The following is an 18,418-nucleotide window of genomic DNA, read 5'->3' as shown; positions in this document are numbered from 1 at the left end:
CCCATAACCACTCCTCAAATGGCACAATTTATACAACATGACAAGTTATTGTCATTGAGATTCCTTCACCCATTCATGACTCATTAATTTATTAACTCATTATTTCCAAAGAACTTTCTAGTGTTGGGAAAAAAAGGAGCTGGAGATATGCTCAAAGGGCTGAGAATATGTTTCTCAAACATGAAGCCTGGGTTCAATCCCCAGCATCACATGGTCCCATTAGCATGGTCAAGAGAACTACCAAGTAGACCCTTCCCAACTGTCCTTCCCAATTCAAATACAATTAACTTTAATAAGATACTTGTCATTCGGCTACATGCAAAAAAATGGGCTTAGAACTCTGCCTAACACCATGTACAAAAGTAAGATCAAAATGGATTAAAGACCTCAACATCAGACCAGAAACCATAAGGTACATTGAAGACAAAGTTGGCAAAACCCTCCATGACATTGAAACTAATGGTATCTTCAAAGATGTCACACCACTGGCAGAGCAAATGAAAAAAGAGATAGATAAATGGGACTTCCTTTTTTTTTTCTTTTTGGGTCACACCTGGCGATGCACAGGGGTTATTCCTGGCTCTGCACTCAGGAGTTACTCCTGGCGGTGCTCAGGGGACCATATGGGATGCTGGGAATCAAATCCCAGTCGGCCGCATGCAAGGCAAATGCCCTACCCACTATGCTATTGCTCCAGCCCCAAATGGGACTTTCTTAAACTAAGAAGCTTATGCACCTCAAAAGAAACAGTGACCAAAATACAAAGACAGTCTACAGAATGGGAAAGGATATTCACCGAATACACATCTGACAAGGAGTTGATAACAAGGATATACAAAATACTGGTGGAACTCCACAAGAAGAAAACATCCAACCCCATCCAAAAATGGGGCAATGAAATGAACAGAAACTTTCTCAAAGAAGAACTCCGAATGGCAAAAAAGCACATGAGAAAATGCTCTACATCATTAATCATCAGGGAGATGCAGATCAAAACCACAATGAGATACCATCTCACACCTCAGAGACTGGCCCACATCCAAAAGAACAAAAGCAACCGATGCTGGCGCGGATGTGGCGAGAAAGGGACCCTCCTTCACTGCTGGTGGGAATGCCGACTAGTTCAGCCCTTTTGGAAAACAGTATGGACGATTCTCTAAAAATTAGAAATTGAGCTCTCATTTGACCCAGCAATACCACTCCTGGGAATATATCCCAGAGAGGCAAAAATGTATAGTCGAAGTGACATCTGCACTTGTTTGCTCATTGCAGCACTCTTTACAATAGCCAGAATCTGGAAAAAACCTGAGTGCCCAAGAACAGATGACTGGTTAAAGAAACTTTCGTACATAAACACAATGGAGTACTATGTAGCTGTTAGAAAAGATGAAGTCATGAAATTTACATACAAGTGGTACAGTATGGAAAGTATCATGCTAAGCGAAATGAGTCAGAAAGAAAGGGATAGACATAGAAAGATTGCATTCATCTGGGGGATATAAAGTAACAAATAGGAGATTAATACCCAAGAATAGCCGAGATCAGTACCAGGAGGTTTACTCCATAGCTTAGAGGCCAGCCAGGCATTCTAGGGGAAAGGGCAGCTCAGATAGAGAAGGGAGCACCAAATAAAGGGTGTTTGGAGGATCCTCCCAGGAGGGGAGATGCATGCTGAAAGTAGACTATGGACTGAACATGATTGCCACTCAATGCCTCTTTTGCAGACCACAACACCCAAAAGGAGAGAGAGAATGAAAAGAAATGTCCTGACACAGAGGCAGGGTGAGACGGGGGGGATGGGTGTGGGAGGGATACTGGAATCCGTGGTGGTGGAAAATGGGCACTGGTGGAGGGATGGGTATTTGATCATTGTATAATCAAAACCCAAGCACAAAAATTTGTAAATCTACAACTGTACCTCATGGTGTTTCACTAATAAAAAAAAAAGGAAAAAAAAGATACTTGTCATTTTGTGAGAAATAGGGTCAAGAGAAGAAATCTAAAATGAATCTAATAAAAAGGAAAGTCCACAGTTATTTATGGCCAATGTGTCTGAGGGCCTAGATGACCAAAAGACCAGAAGACAACCATCTCAACATTCCACTCCTGTTTTACTGTTGCACCTCCTTAAAAATTGTTGTAAAAGGCCCATCCATCCTTTGGTGGAAAAGATGTCTGCTTTCTCTGGAATCCTGCTTAAGGAGACCCCTCCCATAAACTAGGAGTTTCCATGCCTTATTGTCCCTTTCTTTCTCTTCTCTTAAGATTTCTATTGAATCTGGCCCACGCCAAAGTTAAATTCACAAAATAGAAAAACCTGGATTCCATTGCTCCCAATGCAAAGGTGAATAGGTAAACATGAGTTTCAAAGCTCCTTAAGTGGATTAAATGACTAGTTCTTTGGAGGAAATGAGGTTATTGTATTAAAGATAGATATATTTTGTTGGACATTGTAGAAGGGGCAAACTGAACCATGTCTACTCCAGCAAATGCTGAAGTCAAATTAAAGTAGTACTTCTACTTCCCTTTTATTTATTTATTCATTCATTTATTTATCTATTTTGGTCTTAGGGGCCACACTCAGCAGCATTCAAATGCTAATCTTGGGTTTGTGCTCAGGGATCATCCTAGGCAGTGTTTTGGGACCATAAAGGGTGCCACAATTCAAATGGTTAGTCCTCATAAGTAATCACTATATAGATCGCTATACTATCTTTCTATCTCTCCTACCCCTTGATTAAAATCTTATTGATTTCCCACTATACCACCTGGTCTCCCTGAGGAATCACAATGCTAAGTAAATATAATGTCATATAAATATGACAAAAAGACGAAGTTGGGGAGTTGGGTTGCCCCTAAAGTAAACTGAAGCTGAGGTACTGTTTGTCAGCTAGCACAAATCTGAAAAGCAGATTTCTAAGAAAAATACCGTATTCTGTATGGCAGTGCCAGAACTGCTACAGAAGTTGTAAATACCCCCATACATGGGTTCCAGCATGGTCTGGCTCTACATGCCTTCTTCCCAGCTAGTATCCCAGAAAGTCTACTCACATCTGCTTTGCTCCTTAGTGAGCTAGGAGGTTCCATAGTTTCTTGCACTGTGCCCCTTCCACCACCACCTACTTATCTTTTACGTTTATTTCATAAATAAAGTCATGCCTGGAAAAGCAATGAAAAAGCTAATGAACTATAAGGGGTCAAGTCAAATAAATGAAGATTCCAGGAACAAATGCAAAGTACTGTCTGTCTTGCAAAAAATAGAGCACCCTTAAAACACCCAGGAGTGACTTTATCTTCAACATATTCATGTGCCCCGATCTACCTGAGTCTGAACCCAGTTTGATTTGCTCAATGTTAGGAACAAAGCCAAAATGCTTACTTTTCTAATGTCTATATTATTACAAATGTGGACTTGTTTTTAAATTTTTTAAGAACGTCAACAAGCAGTCACTATCGCTGTCACTGTCCTCCCGTTGTGCAGGGTTCATCGATTTGCTCGAGCAGGCCCAGTAACATCTCCATAGTGAGACTTCTTGTTACTGTGTTTGGCACATGGAATACGTCACAGGTAGCTTTCCAGGCTTTGCCATGTGGGTGAGATACTCTCAGTAGCTTGCCAGGTTCTCCGAGAGGGGGGGCAGTGCTACAGTGCTACTCGCCGCTGGCAGTCCATTCCAACAAGCAGTAAGGACTGAATAATTGCTTCTTACTATTCAGCAAGTTTACCTACTAAGAAAATAAATACCTTAGAGGTATTTTTAAACTTTCTAAATATTGAAAGAAAATCTGATTATGGATGGTGGGTTCAGTACATGCTTTTAACACTATTGAAACCCTAATATGTAAAAACAAAGACTTTTTTTTAAGGCACAGATCCACAAGGCTAAGAAAATAGTAGAAGAAACTTACACAACACAATTTGGGGAGCTGGATGCAGGATAGGCAAGCAGTAATAGCAAATTCTAGTAAGATTCAAGTGGATGAAAGGCAGAGCTACCCATTTTGGACCGCAAAAGTATAAAAAGGCTCAGAAGTTGATGGCGACAGATATTCCTAGAAGTCAGGGTCATGAATCTAAATCCAAGGGGACTGGCTGAAGTGCCAAAAAGCAGGTAGAGTTCTGAGTCCTTCCTCTACACTGCGTTGCTGAGTAAGTGCACCCTGGAGAAAATTAAAGGGTCATTTCCTAGAGTCTATGACACATGATCTTTTTGTGAACCTACCAGGTAGAGGAGAACTCAAAAGTTGGAGTGCACAGACTGATTTGGAGGTCTCCCTTGTTTTGTTCCTCTAACATCCAAAAAAAAGTGGAGTCAAAATGTATTTCTATCAGGCAAGAAAAGTATTTTTCAGATGATTCTAAACACCCCAAATTAAAAAGAGAACATCTAAATGGCTTCTTCGGGTCAACAAGTGACAAGAGGGCACCAAATTATACCCTCTGTGTTATTTGTGGCTCACTCATTCCTATATACAGTCACTTGGCCAAGCATCATTAACTATTTAGAGAACATCTAATGCAAGAGAACAATAAGGAGGGAGAGAGTCCAGAGGGCTAGAGCCCATGCATTGAGTATGTATGGAACTGAGTGTCATACCCAGTACTCCAAGAGTCTCCAAGAAGCACAGAGCAGAGCTCTGGTGACCCCCAGCATCTGGCCTGAGAACCTACAGGAGGTGTCCTCAGACCCTCTGTGCACTGTTTGGAATTCCCTCCTCCTATAGACAGACAGACAGACAGACAGACAAACACATACACACACACACAGAGCAAATTTTTAAAAACTTGGAGAGAGAGAGAGACTACATAGGAAAACTAAGCCATAACAAAGCAAAGCCATGAGCAATAATCTTCTTACATCTATCAATGAAAATATTGTATCCATAAAGAACAGAATGCCATTTAAAAATAATTGAACAACAACAAGAAATAAAAAGAGTCTCTTGGTGCTCATTTTGGCAGCACACATCCCAAAATTGGAATGACAGAGACTCACGTGACCCCTTTGCAAGGATAACAGGCAACTTCATGAAGAGCACCAAATTTTTCTGATGATGGGGTGTGCAATGACTGTATAGCAATAATGTAAACTACTGTAACTCTCTTATCTAAACTATAAATTTTTAAAATTAAAAGAAAAAAGAAGCTCTTGAAAATTAAAAATAGGATATCATAAATAGGACTTCCACAAAATAGTTTAAAATAAAATGAAACTCATTCAGAATGTAGAGAAAAATAAAAACGTTTGGCAAAAAGAAAAGCAAAGTTTTTAAAAATACAGATTTAAATCAGACAACATGGTAAAATAATAGGCAATCCTGAAAGAAAACAGAAAGAAGGGAGAAAAAGAATAAAGAAATGTAGGAGAAGAAAAATACTTAAGTATTAATTAAAGACAATTTTAGAGCAGGCCAACATGAGATTGCAGATGAAAAGGCCCCTGATGTGGCAGGCATAGGGCTAGATCAGATCTACATCAAAACCCATCCCTGTGGGATCTGACAGTGCTCAGGAGAAAGGGCTTCCAGACACAGCAACCAAGAGAGGTTTAGATAATGATCAAGAATCTGCATTTTCAACATCAGCACTATAAACTAAAAAAGATCATTCAAGAAATGGCTTTAAAATTCTGCAGGAAACGACTTCCAACTGAGAACTCTATTAACATACAAAAATGATTAATAAGTCAGTCAAGAGAGATTTCAGATTCAAAGAAAAAAATAATAACCCTCCTGCAAACATACTTAGTAAAGAAAAAGTAACCACAATTATCTAATCTAATATAGTTACAGCAATACTTTTTACCTACAATTCCATGTTCATAATAATACTTCAGACTGTTGGAACAAAATGGCAATAAATCTCTAAGAACTATAGCAAGAAGTGCTCTCAGATCTGTAAAGGAAGGGAAGGTAGTTATGAGAAAGAATGAAAGGTACAGACTTAGGTCAATGATTCTCCAGTCCATCCATTTCAGAAACTCTCTACAACTTTCAAATGGGACTACATTAAACTAAGAAGCTTCTGCATCTCAGAAGAAACAGTGACCAAAATACATAAAGAGCCCATGGAACAGGAAATATTATTTACCTAATATCCATTTGATAGGGGTTTAATATCCAGGATATACAAAACACCGGTAGAACTTTACAAGAGAAAAAATCCAACCCCATCAAAAAATGGGGAGAAAAAATGACAGAAACTTCCTCAAAAAAAAAGAAATCAAATGGTCAAGAGGTAGATGAAAAAATAATGCTCTACATCGCTAATCATCAGGGAGATGCAAATCAAAACAACGAGATATCATCTCACACCATAGAAACTGGCAGACACCAAAAAGAACAAGAACAACCAGTGCTGGTGCAGATGGGGGGAGAAAGGGACTCTTCTTCATAGTTGGTGGGAATACCAACTGGTTCAGCCTTTTTGGAAAATAATATGGATATTCCTCCAAAAACTTGAAATTGAGCTCACATATGACCCAGCAATACTACGTGTGGGAATATATCCCAGAGATGCAAAAAAAAAAAAAAAAAACCAATACAGTAGAAATGACATCTGCACTTGTATGTTTATTGCAGCACTGTTTACAATAGCCAGAATCTGGGGAAAAAAACTGTGCCCGAGAACAGATGACTGGTTAAAGAAGCTTTCATATATCTACACAATGGAATGCTATGCAGCTGTTAGAAAAGATGAAATCATAAAATTTGCATATAAGTGGATGAACATGGAGAGTATCATGCTAAATGAAATGAGAAGAAAGAGGAGAGGGGCTGGAGTGATAGCATAGCGAGTAGGCATTTGCCTTGCATGCAGGTGACCCGGGTTCAATTCCCAGCATCCCATATGGTTCCCTGAGCACCACTGGGAGTAATTCCTGAGTGCATGAGCCAGGAGTAACCCCTGTGAATCTCCAGGTGTGACCCAAAAAGAAAAAGAAAAAAAAAGAAAGAAAGAGAGGACAGACCAGACATAGAATGACTGCACTCATTTATAGAATATAAAGTAACATAGTAGGAGACTAGCACCTAAGGACAGTAGAGACAAAGGCCAGGAGGATTTCACCACAGCTTGGAAGCCGGCCTCACATGCTGAAGGAAAAGGCAGCTGGGATAGAGGGGACCACTAAGTAAATGGTGGTTGGAGGGATTGTTCAGGATGGGAGCTATGTGCTGAAAGTAGACTAAGGACCAAACATGATGGCCTCTTAGTACCTATATTACAAACTATAACACCCAAAAAGAGAGAGAGTAAGAGGGAATCTGCCTGCCTCAGAGGCAGAGGGTTGGAAGGGGTGGGGGTGGCAGGAGGGATATTGGGAACTTTGGTGGTGGGCACTGGTGGAGTGATGGGTGCATGATCATTGTATGACTAAAATGTAATTGTGAAAGTTTGTAAGTCTGTAACTGTATCTCACAGTGATTCGATTAAAAAAAGAAAAGGAAAAAAAAGAAGGAAAAAAAGAAAATAGGGCCTAAATGAATTCTGCTAAATGAGGTTTCTCCTCCCAGGATCAGAGTGACAAAATGAGCAGTGACATAGGTCACAGGTTAAGCTGAAGAAGTTACTCCTCTCTTATCTTATCAATGGATGGCTTTAAAAGGGAGGTTGTTTAAGGAAGAAAAATAATGCTAATGTGGCCAAGTTAGTGGGATTCTTAGGACATTTGTTCAGGAACACCAAGTCCCAGTGTAGGGACAAAAAGAGAAAATTCTGCATATTGGGCGCTCACAGCCTACTCCTGCATCACTTCAACTCCACTGGGAGGTAGGAGGGCCAAGCCCATTGCCCAGTAGTTGGAGTCATAGCTCCTACCTATCAACAATGGCATGAGAGTCACTGAGGCATTTCTTAAAGAACATCCCTGGCTGCCCTCCTCATCTTCTCCCCAAAATACACACTTTAGTGTAGGTAAAGGAGAGACTAATGTAACAACACAATATCCCTCACTGATTCCTTACCCCAAGACACACTGACCAGTAGCAAACCCAACTTCTAAAGTGTGTTCTGTGTCCCAGGAAGCCAGCAGAGTTCCTGGATCAAAATACACATGTCCAGGGGCTAAAGAAATAATATAGACAGGTGGAGTGATAACACAACGGGTAGAGCATTTCCCTTGCACTCAGCTAACTCAGGTTCGATTCCCAGCACTGCCAGGAGTAATTCCTGAGTGCAGAGCAAGGAGTAACACTTGAGCATCACCAGGTGTGACCCAAAAAGGAAAAAGAAAGAAACAATGCAGTGAGAAAGGTGTTTGCCTTGTATGCAGCAGACCCCAATTGATCCCCTGTATGTCATAATCCCCCCAGTATTACCAGGGGCTACTCTTATGCACAGAACCAGGAGGATAAATAAACATGTTGAAAGCTTAGTTTTTTGTTCGACATTTTTGTTTATGTACTAATTTTTTAATTGAATCACAGTGATATACACATTAACAAAGTTGTTCATGATTTAATTTCAGTGATAAAATGTTTCAACACCCATCCCATCACAAGTGTACTTTTCCTACCACCAATGGTCCTGGTCCCTGTTTCCATACGGACCCCCTACACCGTTCCACCGCCTGCCACTTTGGCAAGCACTTCTCTCTCTCTCTCTCTCTCTCTCTCTCTCTCTCTCTCTCTCTCTCTCTCTCTCTCTCTCTCCTTTTGGCAAGCTTCCAACCATTGACCAGTCCTCCTGACCCCTGTTTACCCTCACCCTGGATATTAGTCTCATATATACATATAAATATACATATATATATAACACAAATGAATGCAGTCTTTCTATGTCTGTTCCTTTCCTTCTGACTCATTTCACTTAACATGATACTTTCCATGTGAATCCATTTATAAGCAAATTTCATGACGTCATTCTTTCTAATAGCTGCATCTGTTCTTGGGCACTCGGGTTGTTCCTAGATCCTGGCTATTGTGAATAGTGCAGCCATGAACATCGAAGTGCAGATGACATTTCTGCTGTGTAAGTTTTGGGGCTCCCAGTGTATATATCCAGAATGGTACTGCTGGGTCAGATGGAAGTTCAATTTCTATTTTTTTGAGCTAAGTAAGTAAAGTAAAGGCCCTCCCGTTGATCATCGATTTGCTCGAGCGGGCCCAGTAACGTCTGCATTGGAGACTTGGTTGTTACTGTGTCTGGCATATCGAATACTCTCTGTAGCTTGCCGGGCTCTCTGAGAGGGGCGGAGGAATTGAACTCAGGTCGGCCATGTTGGCTGCATGCAAGGCAAATGCCCTACCCGCTGTGCTATCGCTCATTTATATTTTTTTCCAAAAAGGCCAGACAAGTTGACATTCCCACCAGAAATGAAGGAGAGTCCATTTCGCCCTGCATCCTTGCCAGCACTGGTTGCTCTTGTTCTTTTGGATGTGTGGCAGTCTCTGTGGTATAAGACGATATCTCATTGTTTGCATCTCCCTGATGATTAGCGATGTAGAGCATTATTTTTCGCCTGCCTCTTGGCCATTTGAATTTCTTTTTTTGAGGAAGTTTCTGTTCATTTTTTCTCCCCATTTTTTGATGGGGTTGGATTTTTTTTTCTTGTAAGATTCTATCGGTGTCCTATATAACTGATTTTAACCTGTTATCAGAAGGGTACTGGGTAAATCATTTTCCCCATCCCGTGGGCTGTGTTTGTATCTTAGACAATTTCTTTTGAGGTGCAGAAGCTTCTTAGTTTCATGTAGCTCTATTTGTTTATCTTTGCTTCCACTTGCTTGGCCAGTGGTGCTTCACCTTTGAAGATGCCTTGAGGAATGCTTAGTTTCAAATTTCACTTCAACTGTTCAAGTAGTCCCATTTTTATACTATAAAATATACAGCACCAACATTTCCAGAAACTATGAAATTGAGATGTAAACAATATTGCATACTTAATAGAAAGATAACCTATCAGTTTTCAAAGACTTTGGTGACCACAGTCATCCCTCCAAAATACAAAATTTACTAAGTCAGGGCAGAAATAATGGTACAGTGGTCAGGGCATTTGCCTTGCATGAGGCCAACGCAAGTTCAATTCCCAGCATGCCATATGGTCCCCCAGTCCTGCCAGGAGTGACCCCTTAATGCAGAGCCAGGAGTAAGCCCTGAGCATCACTGAATGTGACCCAAAAACAAAACAAACATAATCAAGCAAGTCATGGCAAATATGAAAAAGGGAATTCCTAACAGTCTTCATGATGTTTATTGATCAAGTCTTTTTCTTGGGGGGCAGTGGGGAGACTCTCAAGTGGTGATCAGAAAGCTGGGAAGCTCTTGGGACTCAGATACTAAACCAGTGGTTTAGTGCGAGGGCCTGAAGATGTGGTGCTGGTTGGGCTCTGGCGTTGGAGATAGCTGGGTCAGCACAGTGCTCCCAGGACTACACCCAGAGCCAGTGATGTTCGAGGGGCCTCAGGACCATATCTGGGGGCACTATGTAGAGCCAGGGATCAGCTACAAGCAAGGCAAGTTCCTTAACATTGTACCATCTCTCTAGTCCCTAATAATCAATTCCTTAGTCAATGTACATACAATAACTTGTTCTCTAATGCAATTTTCACCAACTTTATCAAACAATATTAGAAGTTGGAGGCAAAGATGATTTGAACTCCTCCCATCTTCTCCCAAAGAAACTGTCTACTCTATTCCTTCTAAATTTCTTTAGAATAGTACTATTTCTTGCTATTTGGCCATGGAAAACTTGATTTAGACAGATTCTAGTACTTCACACAGAATTTGGCTTAGATGTTTTAGGTGAAATAGAAGGACTGAGCACGTAATGGAACATTCAGTTGTAGTCCAAACATATATTGCCATATATATGTGTGTGTGTGTGTATATATATATATATATATATATATATATATCATATGACATGATGAAAAAAAGCTGTATCCATTGTTAACTAATCCAAAATGTTTTTTCATGGTGCAATGCAAAGCTCAGTTACAACATGTGTTTTGAAAGCTTTCTTAACAAAGGAAGACATGAGCACAACTTTCATTATCCCTTTCAAATGAATGTTCTTCTATTTTTCAAAATGTTTATATTTTGTATTGTAGTTATATTGTAGTTTTGTATTTTGTAGTTTTGTATTATAGTTTTGTATTGTAGTTGTGCCATAAAAATGCTTGCGGCAAAAACACTTGTTGCAAAGAATTTACTGTGAACTAGAGGCCTACCCCAAATGTTTGCTGAGTGGATGACTAGATGCATGACATCATATAGTGTGTTATAATGTAGTAACATTGATGGTTAAGTATTGACAAGACAGAAGAATTAACAGTGTGCCTTTTTCAGCTTTTCTTATCCACTACTCTCATACACTCAGTGCAGGCTTGCAACCCACCTCCTCCATGCAGGCTGGCACCAAACCTGGACCTTCCTCACATTTCCAGGCCAGAAGGTCGCTTGATCGCCCAGAGCCCATGTGTTCAGCATTGAACCCTTGCCTTCTTGCTTCCCCCAGACTTACCTTTCCCTGAACGAGGTAATAGCTGGATGCCAATATGGTATCCAACAAACAAACCACAAAATGTCCTTAACTCTGCTTCTCTTTGTCCCACCAGCCTCTAGGTTCCTGGGCTCCATTCTAAAACTTAAGAAATCTGTGATCCTTCACCTAAGTCCTCTGTCGTGTTCCTTCTGGACATTTCACCTCCTAGTCCAGTGATCTGCACAATTCCTTCTCACAGACTGTGAGCAGGATCACAACCATCACCACCACTCCCCCAACTCAGCCTAGTCATAATGATAAGTGGTTTCTCATCACCAGTCATGAGAGCCCTTGAGTGCAATGCTAAAAGACAGTCATCATTCAGTTCTTCTCTAACTCCCAAAACAGTTGTCAGGAGAGCCTTCTATCCTCCAGACCTGCTCTTCTCTCCATCCTGTAATTCTCCCACACTTGACTCGGGTTCTATGGCTTACAAACACTCTACAGAAACACTGGGTTCTAACAGGTATTATTAAAGGTAAGTCCATGTGTAGTCAATGGGTGATGTTTCTGCAGAGAATACATGAGTAACATATATACTTTACAAAATATTTAATGACTAGCTCCTGTGCTTAAAACATTTGTACCAATTAACATTCAAGACTGCACTCCTTCATTTTCAGGTTAGCCTATCAGATGATTAAAACTCAGCAGCTTCTTAGAAGCTGATTTGCCATTTTTCAGTCCATTGCTTTGTTTTTAGTTACTCATTCTCATTTCTGGTTTCCTTTTTCTTTTTGATTTTTTTCTTTTTTTCCTGTTCTTTGGATCACACCTGGTGACCTGCACTCATGAATTACTCCTGGCAGTGCTCAGGGGACCATATGGGATGCTGGGGATCGAACTTGGGTCAGCCATAGGGAAAGCAAACACCCTACCCAGAGTCTTATGGCCCTAATCACTCTGATTTCCTTTTTCTGCCAAATCTTTAGTACCCATTTCTAAAAGATGATAGAACTAACTTACTATCATTGCAAATCCTTTTATTTCCTTTTCCATCTGCTTCAGAAAATACAATAAATTACATTAAATTCCAAAGACAGAGATAGGGTGAAGGAAAAAGCATAAATAACTTTATAAGATCAATAATTAGTAATTTCCCGAGCTGCCTTTCAGCCCCAGATTGCCTGCACACGGCCCTGGGGGAAGCTACAGCGCCAGAGCACCAGTTCCCTCATAACCCCCTGCGAGAGCGACACTCTAGACGGAAAAAATAAAAATAGTAACTTCTAGAGACGATTGTATAATTAAAAATAAAGAGGGATGAAAAGAAAAGAAGATGTCATAGGAGAGTGGCAAAGACCATGAAGAGAGGGCAGATGTAACTAAATAGAACAGAAAAGTTTGCTTAACATTTAACAAAAAGAACTTTCTCATCAAGTTTACTATAAACTTAAAATTTAAATCAGGAAGTTGTAGAAATGGTACCCACCAACCTTTTTGTTTTCAGCTAAGTTAATCATTTGGTAAGGGCACAGCAAAACTTTTGCTGACTAAACCTTCCAGACTCCAGAAATGTGAAATTCCTCTGTTCCATTGAAGTCTATTTTCACTAATTTACATCTCAGTTTCTGGGGTGTTGTGTGTGCGTGTGTGGTTTTGTTTTGTTGTGTTTTTTAAGTACTCAGTGACCATACCTAGTGATGCTCAGGTGGCCACATAGCATGAGAAATCAAATACAGGGTTTCATATATGCAAGGCATGTAACTGCCCTACTGCTAGACCACATTCCCCGCCCTCATCTTTAAACTAAGAGTAACACTCTCCTTGCTGCATAGAACTTTTATGAAGCTTAACTGATTTAACACACATGAAGCTCTGAGACAGAACTTAGTTCAGAGTACGCACTCTGGGGGCAGAGCTGTAGTACAGGGAATAGGGGTGCTTGCTTTGCATGTGGCTGACCTGGGTTTGGTCCCAGCAACCCCACATTGTTCCCCAAGCACTGCTGAGAGTGATCCCGAGTACACAGCTAAGAGTAAGCCCTGACCACAGCTGGGTGTGGCCCCTGCCAAAATAATACCAAAATAGGGTATTTGCACTTTGTGTTAGCCATGGGCATTACTGGTAAAATAATGATATTCTCATATGGCTACTGATGTCAAGAGACCTTGGTGGCTGAGACAACTGAAAGTCAGATAAAGATAAGTATCCCAATAGAAAGAAAAGGATTCAAAGCTCAAAGGTGCCTGCTCCAGGCTAACAGAGATGGAACTTTCGAGTTACTCTCTGTTGATGGAAAAAACACACAAATTCCTAATGTTAGTTGCCCTAAAGGGAAAGGAATAAATAATTTTAATTCTTTGCACTCTATCTTCATAACAAAGGCCTTTCAATGGCTGAGACTTTTGAACATTTTAGCCATCTGGGTGCTCATTCAGGAAGGTGGAATCATATCACCTACTCAGGAACACATGTATTTGCCCCTTTTCTGGAACAATGCCTTACAGAATTTTTCACTCCTTATGTTTTTCCAGAAAGTGTCAGCCTCCACCATTCATCTTCTCAGTATTTGTGTGCCAGAATGTTCCTTTCCAGGCTATCTGTCCTTCTCAGACCTTGTAAAATCTTATCACGCCGAAGGTTGTATGTTCACGGGCTCACTGGACGGCACTGTTTCACCGCCTGCGTTCGGTGCTCTTGAGCCACTGTGTGTGGTCTGGATCGGAACGGCTGTTGGCCAAGGGCAGACGGAAGAGAAAACGGGGGCCAGGCCGATCTATATCAATAGTAGTTTATTCCAATCCTCTTCACTCCTGTCTTTCTCTGCCTCCTTCTCTCCTGGGCCCCAGTCTTGGAAGCTCTCTCCTTCTGGCTCTGACTCTGGATCTCTGGAGCCCGAGCTCTCTCACTTCTGACCCCTTTTCCGAGCTTACGTCTTAGTTTATATAGCAGTCACATAAGGCGGTGACATAAAGGTGGGTTGAATACTGACGAATCAACAAAGAGAGGTAAGACCACTCCTCCAGGAGATTAACTCAAGGATAAAATCTCATCTACAGAGATTACTTCAGATTACTAGGAGATCCACCCAAGGGTGGGATCCCAACAAGGGTGTGTTCTCCCTTCAGTTAGTAATCTACTTAAATAGTTGTAATAAATCTACTTCTAATATTTCTAGCAATGTCTTTCTGTATGAGCACAGTAAGAGATATAAATTTAGTTTGGTTCTTCCTGAGAACATCTCACTATACATTTCGCAGTCCTCAGGCCAGGTTAATCTTCCTAGCTCCAGCAGGGTCCTAGTCTCGTCGTTACTTACTTTTGGATCATGACAGCATTTGTCCATGATCATGCCCTCAACTTATAGTCGAGTATCGTGGCTCTTTGGCCTGGCACATTTCGATGCCAGGGTAGCTCATTGCTTGCCCTGGGTCCATTCAGTCCCTCGTCGGGACCCTGCTTTTGGGGTGCTAGGAGCTAAGGGCAACTGAGTCAAGAAATCAGATGCCCAGAAGTAAATATTATTCGGAGTCAATCAACTCCCAAGTTACAAAGCATAATATTAACTGTCTTCCTGTGTCCACACAGAAAGGACATTGCTTACAATACAAGTTCAGTGTTCTTAGATGGGTGTGACCTGACAAACCTAAGCTACCTGAGGTAGGACAAAAGAGTGTTATCCTACAATACCTCCTACTGGACTTGACATAGTAGTGGCTGCTTCTCAGTGGCAGTTTTATCAACTATGCCTAAGCACAGGTTGCTTCAGTGGAATTTGAAGGGGGTGAGCAACCTGCCCTGAAACAGTAGGTAATCAGGAAGCACCTATATCCGATTAACAAAGGCTCTTGGGCTGGACCAACAGTACAGCAGGTAGGGTATTTGCCTTGCACACAGGATTTCCGGAACCCCATTTGGTCCTGAGTCACCGCAGGAGTAATACCTGTGCACAGCCCAGTGTTCACCCACTCACCCTAAAAAGAATCTTCAGATGAGAAAGTACAATCTACCCTTCAAAGGAAATGAAACAATGCTGTCCTCAACAAAAACCCTAGTATACAACCTCTGTTCAAATAACCAAGAATAACTCCTGGAGCTACAGAGTGAGCCTGCTGAATAGCTGTGTTCAAGAGATTAATCAGGAGATAATTGTTAGAAATTGAGCTCATGACAATTAGGCCATGCTCAGGCAAAGGAAATGCCTTGTCTTCTGAATTCACCAGTTCCACTGCTAATTTACAGGGATGTTTATTGTTTCCCCTTGGAATTTATTGTAAGACTGGGAAAGCAGAAAGCCATGCCTTCTTAGTCCATATGAGTCAATTTTAAAGGATTTCTCAGTATGGGGTTTGTCATTCAGCAACTCTCTCTCTCTCTCTCTCTCTCTCTCTCTCTCTCTCTCTCTCTCTCTCTGTGTGTGTGTGTGTGTGTGTGTGTGTTCGCGCAGATTTTCATTTAGACTGAAGCCAGGGAGACAGTACATGTCTTGCATGCACCGGACCCCAGTGATCCCCAGCAGGACATGAACCCCAAGAAGGATCACCAAATGTAGCTCTAGAGGCCCTCTGAGCAGTGCCCGCAGTGGCCCTGGAGGCCTCTGGCATTACAGGGCGCTCAAAGCACCACATCCTTGGGCCGTCGCCTGGAGCTGCAGCTCTAATTGGCAAGAATCACCAAAAGTGCGTTTCCAGACCCTGACCACCATTTCGGGGTTATTTACCCCCCCCGAACCCCACTTTTTCATGTAGTCTAACCTAATACTCAAACAATCATGATGAAACATTTAATTCACAAAACAATCTTAGGAACTAGATACTATAGAAGGGAATACTGAGGTTTTGCATAACCAAAATGTAACTCAGGTTGATAAGCAGGCAAGACAGAGTTCACAAACAGTTCAATGGGCCAAGTGAGAATGGAATGAAGACTTAATTCTTTGCACTCTGTTTATGTAGTTGTGGGCTCTCTGCACTTTGCTGAAACCAAGGTCCACGTTTGCTGAAGATCTGTTTAGGTGACAAAGTCCCCTCGAAAGGATATGTTTTAGGACTCTGAACTGAAACATATGCTATTCTGTTAAATTAAAACTGCATTACTGGGGCTGAAGCAAGAGCACAGCGGGTAGGGTGTTTGCCTTGCATGTGGCCGACCTGGGTTTGATTCCCAGCACCCCATATGGTCCTCTGAACACCTCCATGGGTAATTCCTGAGTGCAAAGCCAGAAGTAACCCCTATGCATTGACGAATGTGACCCCAAAAGCAAAATAAAACAAAGGGAAAAAAACAAAAAAAAACCCTACATTACTGATAAAGGAATGGCTTCTGTGTATTCATATAAACCTTAGGCAATTAATATAATAGAATGAGATTCTAACTATTTGATCTGTTAAGTTTGTCCCTTGCATGAGCTAAAGCCTCACTAGATGGCAGCATTGTATACACAGCTTTTTTTTTCTTGCTTGCTTCTTTTTTTTTTTTTTTTTGGCCCATCTTTATCTCGAGATTTGTCCCCTCAAGCCTCCCCAGGAGCTGTAACATGGGGGACATTTATTTCCTCGCCTCTGTGCAAAGAAGAACTCTGCCTGGAAATCTTAGCTACTCAGTCTCAACCAAGAGAAATGTTGGTTGAAGATACAGTGAAAGGACCCCTCACCACAAAGCTGCACAATTGACCTCTAAGGAGTCAGTTCCTACCCTCAGCAGGTGCATGATCAAGTGTAAAGACCACTGTGTGAATCTCAGCTCTGGTTTCCTAGCGTGACACCTTGGGCAGGTCGCTTGACATTTCTGGGCCTTGTTTTAGCATTTGTAATTTATTAAAGGCACTTTATAATCTTAGTTCCATATTAGCTCCCTGGTCTGTTAACTTTAACCAAAAGACAGCATGTCACGATCAGGCTGATGGGTTCAATCTTCCTCCTGATACTCCAAACAGTCTCATACACAGTAACGCAGGGAAATCAATCTTGCTAAAATGATAAAAACTGGGGCTGGAGCAATAGCACAGCAGGTAAGGGCATTTGCCTTGCATACGGCCGACCCGGGTTCGATTCCCAACATCCCATATAGTTCCTTGACCACCACCAGGGCTGGTTCCTGAGTGCAGAGCCAGGAACAAACCCTGAGCATTGCTGTGTGTGACACAAAAGGCTAACAAAATTAAATAAATAAAATGATAAAAACTGTCAGACTGACTCAGATGAGTCATGGAATTAGAAAACTCCTGGTCACAGACTTGAATATAGATGCATCTGCTGTGTTTGTTTTATGCATGATATCTTTCCCCCTCCCAGTCATTTCCAAATAAACTACTGAAGGTATCTGTTAACTCTTTGAGGCCAGCAGTGCAGCAGTAATACACTAAATGGTCTCTGGAGCCTCAGAATGGTGACTAATAGGCTTTCTACACACCTAAATTACTCCCTGGGAATGACTTAGGCATATGAAATATATGACTCATTAACTAATCCTCACAAATACCTCTATAAGATAGAGGCATGCTAATTTGTCACGCTAAAAACTGTTAGCATAGTAAAATCTCAATTTGAAATTAATTAGGTGTATTCATGGGGTGGGGTCAATAGGGAGGGAATTTCAAGTTTCTAACCCATTAAAGATTCCAAAGTCTTTAACAATTTTAAGATACTTGTATTTCATAAAGATATAAGAAAGCTAACTTGCAATAGGTATCTAAAGAAATTTCAATGAAAAACCTGAGTACAATCCCAAAGCAATCAGTCAATAAGAGTTATGAACTAGGCCTGAATGACAATTATTCAAAGTAACTCCAAAGTAATGACATTTTAGTCTTTTAGGTTATTTTAAGATGTCACCTATTACTGTTTAAAACTTTTGTCATAATCAAACCCAGCAGTGTTTCGGGCTTACTCTTGGTGGTGCTTTGGGGAACATATGTGTTGTTGAACATCAGACCTGGGTGAACTTCAACCTCATGCAAGGCAAATGCTATACCCACGGTACTATCTCTC

General features: G+C 41.2%; 1 protein-coding gene and 1 non-coding gene across 2 annotated transcripts in view; one reads left to right on the top strand and one right to left on the bottom strand.

Moving 5' to 3' along the window:
- KIF26B (kinesin family member 26B) overlaps positions 1-18,418 on the bottom strand; it is a 510,214-nt gene that overhangs the window by 275,563 nt on the left and 216,233 nt on the right. The gene's annotated exons all lie outside the window — the stretch shown is intronic.
- On the top strand, positions 12,589-12,687 carry LOC130017354 (small nucleolar RNA SNORA76). The gene has a single exon (XR_008791390.1). It is a non-coding gene; the product is annotated as a small nucleolar RNA SNORA76 (small nucleolar RNA).

This window comes from Sorex fumeus, unplaced genomic scaffold, assembly GCF_029834395.1.
Source record: "Sorex fumeus unplaced genomic scaffold, SorFum_2.1 ptg000007l, whole genome shotgun sequence".
NCBI lineage: Eukaryota > Metazoa > Chordata > Mammalia > Eulipotyphla > Soricidae > Sorex > Sorex fumeus.
This window is presented reverse-complemented; position numbering and strand designations above follow the sequence as displayed.